Here is a 10,379-nt window from a genome sequence, read left to right as displayed (position 1 = left end):
AGAGGAAGGAAGAGTCACAGGGAGCTAGGGCCAGATCCTGGTGGTAACTGCTCTTCAAAACTCCTTTTTAAACGATGTCTTCACTAGTATAAAGCTAATATTTACAAAGCTAGGCCTTGGAGAGAGGGGTTTTATTGCGCGCATTTGTGTGTGTGTGTTTCAGTATGTTAACCAGCATCACAGGATTTGTTTTTTCTTTCCCTCACTGCCTCTTGCTGTCAGGATGCTAATCTGTCTAAATCCACTCAGCTTCACCAGTTTGGAAATCAGTCACTTTGTAGCCAAAAAAGATCAACGGATACATCTCAACAGAGCAGATAGAAGGAGCCACTCCCATGGATCAAGATCACCGCAGAAACCTGAGCTACTGCTCAGCCAATAGTTTCATATTGGTTTCTAAAAATAAGTAAGAATCTGAGTCATCCTTTCCTTAGTCAGACAGAGCTTTATTCCTTTTCTCCAGTGGCTCCTGGTTGGTTAACACATCACTTAGCAGCGGCGTAGGCAGGGCCAACCGTTCCCGGGGCCGTAAGTGGTGTGGCAGAGAGGGAGCAAGGTGAACTTTCAGGCTCTGAAGTCAGGTCTAAGTCAAATCCTGCCCACACAGCCTTCACCAGATCGCTTTCACCAATTAACTTCTTTGAGCGTCAGTTTTCTCTTCTGTAAAAGGGGGCTGTTAAGGCTGTATTCGCTTTCTACTGCTGCATAACACATCTGGAGACGGGAACAGCGCCCATTTATTATCTCGTGGATCTGGAGGTAAGAAGTCCCAGATGGCATAACTGGGTCCTTTGCTCCAAAGTCGCACAAGGCTGAAATCAAGGTACAGGTCAGTGCGCTCTTGCCTGGAGCTCTGGGTCCTCTTCTTAGCTTATTCCTGTTCTTAGCAGAATTCCGTTCCTTGCAGGTGTTCCTTGCTGGCTGTCATCTGGGGGCCTCTCAGCGACCGAAGGCTGCCCACATTCCTTCTCCAGTGTTCCCTCCAGCCTCAAAGCAGGATCCACACACCAAGTCCTCTCCCACTCGGAGGGTCTGACTTCTGGTCTCAGCCATCTCGGGGCTGCTTTTCAGGGCTCGGGCATTTAGATCAGGCCCACTCAGATCATCTCCTTTTCTTAGGATCCACTGTGTCATATCACATAATATAATCACCAGAGGGAAGTCTCACTATATTCACAGGTTCCAGGGAGCAAGGCCAAGACATCTTCCGAGGCCATCTTAACAATTTTGCCTACAACAGATGATGTCCTCAGAGAACTTCCTTGAAAATTAGAGATAATGGGTATGTGTAAAACTGTAGACAACCACTTTAGCCAGTGTTATACATGAGGACCCTTCTGGTGTACGGAGCAGATAAGTATCTGAGCTACTTGCTGAATCAAGTATAAGACAAGACTTTGAATTGTCTATAGTAAATACTTATTATCTTTCTCACATTCACAGATGTTAAAATAGTATTTTGCACAGAATAAGTGATCTCTGTTTTACTTGGAGCATTGATTTGATGAGTTGGTTTGGAAGTTCTATTTGACCCAATTTAACAAGACAAAGATTGAGTTTCTCCTTTTTCTTTTGAGTACGTTACTTCTTTCTCCCTTATCAAATCATTTGGCAAAGCTGCCTCTCCTTCCTTCCCGTGTACTTTGGTGAGACGTTCATCAGCACAAGGCTGAGTTCGGGATTTTATAGTGAAAACACCAAAAGAATTCTGGGAATTGACTCAAGTCCTGCCACCTTAAAAATTGGGAAGGAATGTCCTCTGCATATATCATTGAAGGCCCAGAAAACATAAAAGGGGAGTGGGTGGAGTTCAGAATTAATTTCAGGATATGATTTTTTGTTTGTTTGTTTTTTCAAACTATAAGTAAAAGTTTACTTCGAAAGTCACAGAGGTAGAAAAAGTGAGCGGTAGAAGAAACGGGCTCAGGAAACAAGGTACAGAAGCAAAAGAAGGGGCCCTTGGAGCTTCCGTGCCTGGAGGGAAGAGGAGTGGGCCGGGAAGGTGCAGGCGTGCCCCCCCGCCCCCCCGCCGGGAGGGAGAGCACCCACAATGTAACTATTTTGGTTGACTATAGTAAAGATGACCAAGGCTACAGTTTTCACGTTCGTGACATGACACAGTTTTGACATCATGACATCATGGTGCACAGCACAGCACCGTAAAGAGCATAAACTCTAGAGCCACGCCACTAGGGTTCAAATCCTGTCTCACCACTCTCTTTCCGTGCGGCCTTGGGCAAGGCACTCCATCTCTCTGTGCTTAGTTTTCTCATCTGCAGAGCATCTACTTCATAGGGTTGTTATGAGGATTGAATTAAATATTTATGAAGTGCTCACAACGGGGCCTGGTGCAGAGAAGGACGACATAAGTGTTTGTTAAGCAAATAAACTTTCTCCATCATCTCTTTCATCCGATCTGCTAAGAAGTAGCAAAAGTGAGTCCCTTAAGGCTGCTCTCTTCTTCCCCAGCCTAATCTGTTCTCTTATAAGACAGTGGCATGGATTTTTTAAATTATGCATTATTGATTGATTGATTGATTGATTGAGTTAGCAAAATTTACACCTCCTACAACATTTAAAAGGGTGCAAAAAGATAAGCAATAAAAAATAGGTTTTTCTCTTACTCAGGCATCCAGATACTGAGCTTCCAGAAGCAATAATTGATACGTTTTTACTCACTTTCCTAAAGATAGTCTATGTATAAACTATAGTGTGACTATTTATATGATAATATATCCTATAGATCATCTGCACAAATATGTTTGTTTTTTTTACAAATATGTTTTTAACACGGATAACATTGTATTCTTTTTAAAAATATATATATATTATTGATTTTTTACAGAGAGGAAGGGAGGGGAATAGAGAGTTAGAAACATCGATGAGAGAGAAACATCCATCAGCTGCCTCCTGCACACTGCCCACTGGGTATGTGCCCACAACCAAGGTACACGCCCCTGACCGGAATTGAACCCGGGACCTTTGAGTCCGCAGGCCGACGCTCTATCCACTGAGCCAAACCGGTTAGGGCTAACATTGTATTCTTTCCTGCACTTTGCTTTTCTTCACTTAGCAATGTCTCTTGGAGACTCCTCTACATTAGCTCGCAGAGGGCTACCTTGTTCTTTCAGATGGCTGTAGAGCAGTGGTTCTCAACCTTCCTAATGCCGCGACCCTTTAATACAGTTCCTCATGTTGTGGTGACCCCCAACCATAAAATTATTTTCATTGCTACTTCATAACTGTAATTTTGCTACTGTTATGAATCGTAATGTAAATATCTGTGTTTTCCGATGGTCTTAGGCTCAACCTGTCGCGACCCACAGGTTGAGAACCGCTGCTGTAGAGCCTAAGACCACCGGAAAACACAGATATTTACATTACAATTCATAACAGTAGCAAAATTACAGTTATGAAGTAGCAACGAAAATAATTTTATGGTTGGGGGTCACCACAACATGAGGAACTGTATTAAAGGGTCGTGGCATTAAAAAAGTTGAGAACCACTGCTGTAGAGTATTCCACTAGATGGCTATATCATATTTATTTAACCAGTCCCCTGTAGATGGACACTTCGTTTTCAAACTTTTCTACTATAAACAATACTCTGATTAATACCCACATGTCATTTTGCACATCCGTGAGTATATCTGCAGGATAAATTTCTAGAGGTAGAATTGTTTGGTCAAAAAAAATGTGCAGTGTTGATACCGACTGCTGAGTTGTCTTCCATGGAGTTTGTACCAATTTATACTCTCTCCAACGGTATATGAGTGCCTGATCTCCCATCCCTTCACCAAAATAGTGTGTTATTTCCAAGTTTTTCTTTGCCATAGACTGCAGGCCTGACTTTGATCTCCCATGTCAATGTGGTTATTCATATTCACTAGCAAATGTAGCAGCAGAAATAATTAGGGATGCTCGTATCTGTAGTCATGATAGCGCAGACAAACGGATCTCTGGAAACCAAGATCCTTTAAGGCAAAGGACAACTAAATCTGACTCTGTTCCATTCTCCATGGTAACAGCCTAGCTGTCAATACAAGATTGCAAAGACTTTATGAGGACAAAGATTCAGTGAAGACCAAAAATGATCTTCCACATGCAGATAATATACCTTCGGCTCTGGCTGCTTAATGTGGATCCCCTACGGTTCACAAGGCAGTGGGACATGTGACTGGGGAGCAGTGGCTGTTTTGAGCCTGGACATTGGGCCCTTTTATTCTGAAGATTGGCTCTCAGCAGGTACAACAGAGGTCTTTGTGTTCAAGAGAGAAAACAGCCTAAATACCAAATTGCATGAGCACCACCAGTCAAAAGTGTGCAGAGTCAACAAGGAAAATGCTGGAGTCGTTGAAATCTATCTGTGTTCAACGTGATGGCACGTCTGGAACTCACTGTTCCGTGCCGGGAAGCACTGTGTGCCTGGGCCTGGGAGGGGCCAGTGTCTGTCAGTGCATTTAGCTAGTGAAAGAAAGATTTATACTTAAAACTTGGATTTCTACTTAAAACTACCCAGTTCTGGTAATATTATGCTTTATGATATTACTCAAGTGATAACTGACAGCATGCAATACTATAAAAGTGATTTTATGTACCAGAATATGAACACTTGTTTCTTTTGGCACATAATTAGAGGGTAGGGATACTGCAAGCCCAGATGAAAACCCACTTCTTAAAGTAATAAGGTTTGAATTGTAGATTGTACACAATGAAATTATAGATAGCTGTAGTTTAGGTCTTTTTGTACCTCGGCCTTGTCTGGTAAAGGCTTGTCAGTTTTTGGAGAAATTTTTCTTTGAGCCAGGAGTTCATATGTATGTTTTGAATCTTAGTTCAAATTGGTTGGAAGTTGGATAAAACTCTAAGTCTGAATGTTTCTTGTTTCTCCTCTTTTCCAGCTAACATTTTGTTCAAAGGCCAATCTTCACTAAATAACATAGAACTCTCCCACCTCCCTCCTTTTTTCCATGATGATGACATCTAACCTATGAGGACTGATACCATGTCACTTGGATGAAGAAGTGGGTTAACGCCAACCATGCTATGGTGTGTGTGTTTGCTTTTCCCTAATTTGGATGCCAAATAAACAGGTGAATGAATTATCTCCATTTGGTCTTGTACATATTCTATAATGGTAATTGCACAGATATTTAAAAATCCCATACAGCAGCCTTGATATGCTACTTATGGGACCCCTTGCTGATTGGGTCTTCAAATGAAGATCTCCCTATTATGGGAGGATATACTAGTAACCTTTTGGGTATGCTGACTCTTCAGTTGAGGGCAGTGTCCGGAGAAGGAAGCAGCTATGAGTCATTAGTAGTCAACACTCAGCAGCTGGGATGGGTGCACTAGCAGGTAAAGGAAACCTGGGCAGGGCACCTATGGTATCCACTACACATAAAAATGGGGGAGGGAGGTGTTTGGACTTGCTCTAAAAATAATAACTTGGGTGAATCTTCCAAAATTTCCCCACTAAGTCTCTCCTGTATAGAAATCTTAGATTAACTGTGGCTAGACAAATATGTCCACTTTCCTGATGTGTGTCTGGAATGTAATTTTGTTAAAAGAAGAGCATTTGCTAAATTACCCTCTCCCCCTCACATTTTCAGGAGAGGGAATCATAAGAGGAAATATTATTCTGTCCTTAATTTTTTAAATATATTTTTATTGATTTCAGAGATGAAGGGAGAGGGAGAGAGATGGATAGAAACATCAATGATGAGAGAGAATCATTGATCGGCTGCCTCTTGCATGCCCCATACTGGGGTCCAAGTCCGCCACCCAGGTATGTGCCCTTGACCGGAATCGAATCCGGGACCTTTCAGTCTGCAGGCCGACACTCTATCCACTGAGCTAAACCAGCTAGGGCTGTCCTTAATTTTTACTTCCAAGGCAGAATAGGACCACGAGGGATAAATATCATGACAGAGAATCTTAAACTCTGGGAATGCCAATTTTCAGAGAGTTCCCGGAAAAAGATAGCTCTGAGTCTCTACACAGAAACTCTCAAAGGAACTTGGTTCAAGGAGGAAGAAAAATTCTGAAAAGTGAAATGTGAACTGTTGATCCCAATGGATACCTAAGAGTGACCCCCCAGCAACTGTGTCTGGACTATATGTCCCTCCTCCCTGGCCATAGCTGGTCTAGGAGTGGACAAATGACCCACGTTGGGTCAACAAGCTTCTAGGTCCAAGGAATCTGAACTGCTGAACTGAGAGTCCAGGAGTAAGGGGCTGTCCATGCCCCGAAATGGAGCCAAGAACTGCTACTGAGGTGACCCTGCCCTTCCCAAGGTTTGGTCCCAACTCTTCCTCAGAGTCTTTTGGTTTAGTAACTGTTTTTAATCAATTTCAAACCTGTCATTACTATGTACTATTTCATGATTTACTTCATCAGTTATTCCTTGTTGTAGGAGTGTGCAGACAAATATGCCCAGCTTCAACTCCAGTGTCATGACAAGGGACTGTGCATGAGACCAAACCCTATCTCCTGTGGATGGACTTTGAAGAGCAAAACTGATCTATTTTGGCCAGAGTTTGTTTCTGTTATTTGCAACCAAAAGAGCCTTAAGAAATACAGATCTTCAAGTTTTGCGTGAAGAGTGACTACGATTCACATATAGCTATTACTTTAAAAACTATCTGTACTAGTAGATATTAACAATTTATGTTAATTCTCAGTTTTAGTTTGATAGTAACTTTTTTTGCCCTTATGTAGTTTTCTCACTCAATAAATAAATACTAAAAGCCCAAATAAAGTAAAAAATGTGTTGATGTTAATAAGATGATTTCAATAAAGAAGAAGGTTGGGAACCACTGATCTAGAACATCTGACAGAGTATTGGGCCTTTTTGTGAGGTAATGACAGTGACACCTAAAAGGTTGGTGAGCATACATGTGAGGCGGAAATCACTGATACCTGCTCAAAGTCTGGTGATCTAACAGACCAACTGCATGGCTCAGTGGAAGTCTTGGGTAGAGATGCTGGCAAGTACACTTGTAACAATTTTACAGTCTCCATCTGACTCTACATTCAGAGCGGGCTTTGAGTGGAGGATTCCGGTAAGTCATCACGGGACTGTGCAATGTACTTGAAAGGGTCTGTGCTCCAGCTTCACACTTCTTATGAGGGTCTATGTATTCTGGGAACTTACTTCCACCACTCTCTTCCTTTTATTATTTCTTTTTAAAAAATATTTTCATGCCCCGGCCCGTTTGGCTCAGCGGATAGAGTGTGGGCCTGCGGACTGGGGGGTCCCAGGTTCGGTTCAGTTGGGGGCATGCAGGAGGCAGATGATCAATGATTCTCTCTCATCACTGATGTTTCTATCTCTCTCTCCCTCTCCCTTTCTCTCTGAAATCAATAAAAATCTATTAAAAATATTTTTATGTTTTTATTGATTTCAGAGAGAGAAAGGGAGAGGGAGAGAGAGACAGAAACATCAATGATGAAAGAGAATCATCATCAGGTGCCTCCTGCATGCCCTTCCCTGGGGATCAAGCCTACAACCTAGGCATATGCCCTGACCAGGAATCCAAGTGTGACCTCCTGATTCATGGGTCGATGCTCAACCACTGAACCACGCTGGCCGGGCCTACTCTTTCCTTTTAACACAGTTACGCCTGGCTGTTGTGGCTCAGTGGTTGAGCACTGACCCATGAAACAAGAGGTCCCCAGTGGAGGTTGTGCAGGAGGCAGCCGATCGATGATGTTTCTCTCTCATTGATGTTACTATCTCTCTATCCCTCTCCCTTCCTCTCTCTCTAAAATCAATAAAAACATATTTTTTTAAACTCAGTTAAAGTGTGTGGTGGTAGACATAGCCTGTACTTTGAAAGCAGAAAGAGTTTACCTTCCTATAGAAAAGAACCACTGGGATGTTGGCCATGTACCTTTTGCTTCTAATAAAGGTGAATACTTGGAAGCAAGGGTGAAAATCTAGAGTAAAAATTGAGTCACTATTGGTTGGGTAGGAAGATTTTTATTTTATCATTTCTTTTGACATTGTTGTTTTAAATGATTATAAGTATTGAAAATCATGATCAATTTATTTAAAAGGCCAATCCTGCTCTCTTTGCAAAAAGTAGTCTAAATGAGTGACCCCAATGGTCCTCATGCAACATGTGGTGCATTTGAACCAGTGCATCTGCTTAATCAATAGAAAAATCTCACTTCCTGCTTTAAGATTATTTGAAATTTTAAGATAAATTATGCATTATCATTAAAAGTATGTAAAATCAATAATACTTTCAGAATATGTTATTAACAGCTACACACCACTGCCCCCACCACACCTACCTATACACTGTCCTCTGCTTGACCCGCATAGTCAGAGAAACAAATAGTTTCTGAGTTCAGAAGCATTGCTAACCAACCATGGAAACCATCCTGCATAACTACTACTCCTCAAGTCTCACCACTTTGCTGACTCCTTACATTACATGCTCTTAAGGCTAATTTTTTTCAAGTATATTTTGAAGATGGACTACCTTTATTTCTGGTTTTCCTTGAAAAAAGAAAAAAAAGAAAAATTCAACTTGGCCTACCTCTCTCACACAGAGGACTCCCTAATCCCAAGCGGACCCAGATTTTTCAGACCTTCTTAGAAACAACCGGGGAATTCTTTCCCATTTGGGAAAAAAAAACTGCTGTTTCCAGGTAATATTATTCAAAATGAAGATGGTCTTTCATTGGAAAAGTTATTAGATTTTAACTTGAAGATGCAAAGCCGCTTAGTTGGGGAAATACATATCTTGACCAGAATCGTATTTGACTTGCTTTTCAAGTTACCACTGAGCCAAAAGACGGAACAGGGCCTAATGCAGAGAGAGGACACGCACCCACCTCTGAAACCCTGTTAATACCAGCAAACAATTCCTCAGAGCCCATCATTTCTGTTTGTGTTCATTCATTTTCACCTGAAATAACAAAGATCAGGTCACCTTGTCTAGTACCTGAAACAAGTTTAGAAAATGGCCTGGCCAGCGTGGCTCAGTGGTTGTGCATTGTCCCAGGCACCAGGAGGTCCACTGGTTCAATTCCTGGTCAGGGCACATGCCTGGGTTGCAGGCTTGATCTCCAGTAGGGGGCATGCAGTAGGCAGCCAATCGATGCTTCGCTCTCGTCATTGATGTTGTTATCTCTCCCTCTCCCTTCCTCTCTGAAATCAATAAAAAACGAACAAACAAAATGTTAGAAAATGGGAGACCAACAAGTACAGCATCAGTCTGAATTGATCAATATTGGGAACACCTTGTTAATAACATTTAATTTTGTTATGTAACCTGACGTGGCCTCTCCCTGAAGTACATTTCATTGCTAACGATAAATAACCCAACCCGTATGTTCAGAGTGTTTCAGACCCAATCTAAGAAAGAACTGACCGTGGAAATTACCTTCCTTTAGTTGTTTCCTTGTATCTGTTCAGTTAGTTTCTTTACAAAAATAAAAATGGACATTGCTGTTCAGTGACCATTAAGTGCTTAATTTGCCACTGCGTGGCTAGCCAGACTCTGCTGAAGGTGTTATGCAATAGAAAGAGCTGGCTACTTTGATACAAGCTGCCACATTTGAAAAACAGCCTGTACTCCAAGCTCATTTTTAACGGGGCGCATGTTTTCTCACAGAAACAATATGCTAAACACTGGATTGGTCCCCTTGATAATTCAACAGACGTATTTAAACCTAATAATATACTGGCACACTTACCACATCACATAATGTGTTTTTTCCAAACAATACCAACATAGCTGTGCTATTGCTCAAACTCTATTGGGAAATTTTAAATTTCCTTTTTGAAATCACCAACTATGGCTGAAGCCTTTTTTGTCTTTGGGGGTGGTGAAGTCAAAGAAACCTCTGTCCTTGGGTGGGTGGAGGTGGAAGAGGACATGGAAGGGATAAATGGTGATGGAAAAAATAAAATAAAACATAAACAAAACAAAAAACCCCTCTGTCCTTGAGGCACAGGAAGAGATAAGTATTTTTGGAAGTGTCCTTTTGCCTTCTCAGAACTGAGTTTCTGCCCCTCTTTTTCCCTCCCTGCTGCTATATGCAGTCACCTCCAACTCCCAGGTCTACGGACCAGCCCCCATGGGCAGTACTGAGCCATGCCTTTCCTTCACTGGGATCTACATTTGTCTCTTGATTAACCATGTTTTGTTTTGTGTGTGTTTTTTTTCTGAAGACTTAACCTATACAGTTAGTTTCCTGTGTAAATACTGTACCTTCTCCAAGTCACCCTGGGCCTCTGTACCCCACTACACACAGGTGTATGCAGGTGGATTAATACCCAGATTTCAAGATTCCTTTATTTATTAATTATTGCATGCTCTCTTTACCTCAACCTCTGCACCATCTGATCCTTATAAATC

At 41.8% G+C, this 10,379-nt stretch overlaps 1 long non-coding RNA gene across 1 annotated transcript; it reads left to right on the top strand.

Moving 5' to 3' along the window:
* Positions 1-484: 484 nt before the first annotated feature.
* On the top strand, positions 485-6,705 carry LOC307100214. Its single transcript, XR_013813590.1, has 3 exons — positions 485-759; positions 4,902-5,093; positions 6,419-6,705. It is a non-coding gene; the product is annotated as an uncharacterized lncRNA (long non-coding RNA).
* The last annotated feature ends 3,674 nt before the right edge of the window (positions 6,706-10,379 follow it).

The sequence above is a fragment of the Cnephaeus nilssonii genome (assembly GCF_951640355.1).
Source record: "Cnephaeus nilssonii genome assembly, chromosome: 1".
In the NCBI taxonomy this organism is placed as follows: domain Eukaryota; kingdom Metazoa; phylum Chordata; class Mammalia; order Chiroptera; family Vespertilionidae; genus Cnephaeus; species Cnephaeus nilssonii.
Note: the sequence above shows the minus strand (reverse complement) of the source record. Positions and strands in the feature narration are given on the sequence as shown.